The 809-nt window shown below is 26.8% G+C and overlaps 1 protein-coding gene across 4 annotated transcripts in view; it reads left to right on the top strand.

Moving 5' to 3' along the window:
• The window catches only part of LOC106869269 (NEDD4-binding protein 2), a 49,429-nt gene that overhangs the window by 29,078 nt on the left and 19,542 nt on the right, over window positions 1–809 (top strand). The gene's annotated exons all lie outside the window — the stretch shown is intronic.

The following is an 809-nucleotide window of genomic DNA, read 5'->3' as shown; positions in this document are numbered from 1 at the left end:
ATATATATTTATCATTTAACTTTAAATCTACACAAGTGGTTTGAGTTATATGTGTTGCACTTATGCAAAACCTCTCAGGACTTGGGTTATGTAGATCAACTGGGCAAGTAACAAGAGAAATGAGTGTGTGTGTGTGTGTGTATGCATGCATGTATTATATATATATATATATATATATACATGTACGAGTTATATGTATGCATGTATGTGTATGTGCCTGTAACTATGTATCTGTATGCATATGTATGTGTGTGTGTGTGTAGGAATGTGTATGTATACATGATGTATATATCTGTGTATATGTATGTATATATATGATGATGATGATAATAGATATGTTTGTGTGTATATATATATATATATATATATATATATATATATATATACACACATACATACATACATACATACATACACACACATACACTTACATACACACATATTTAAAAATTTTATTTACATAAATATAAAACTAATTGCATAAAATAATAGTATACACACAGTACTTCTTATATGTCACGGCGACCTTGTTTATTGAGTTAAGCAAAATATTCCGAGCATTTGGGAGAGAGAGAAAGAACTGGGTTAAGTTTACCAAGTATAAAATCACCATGTTGAACCCTGTTAGTATTGTGTTTGAATGATTTATTAAGTACATGCTAATATACTTAGTGGTCTTGGGTATGAATTTATATTTGGTGCTTGTCTAATGATTTAAGTGGGAAAACTCAAAATCATTATATGTATATAAATGTTAATGTGTGTGTATATATATATATATATATATATATATATATATATATATATAT

Source organism: Octopus bimaculoides, chromosome 13 (genome assembly GCF_001194135.2).
Source record: "Octopus bimaculoides isolate UCB-OBI-ISO-001 chromosome 13, ASM119413v2, whole genome shotgun sequence".
Taxonomy (NCBI): Eukaryota; Metazoa; Mollusca; class Cephalopoda; order Octopoda; family Octopodidae; genus Octopus; species Octopus bimaculoides.
The sequence above is the reverse complement of the archived record's forward strand: the minus strand, read 5'-3'. Positions and strand labels throughout refer to the sequence as shown.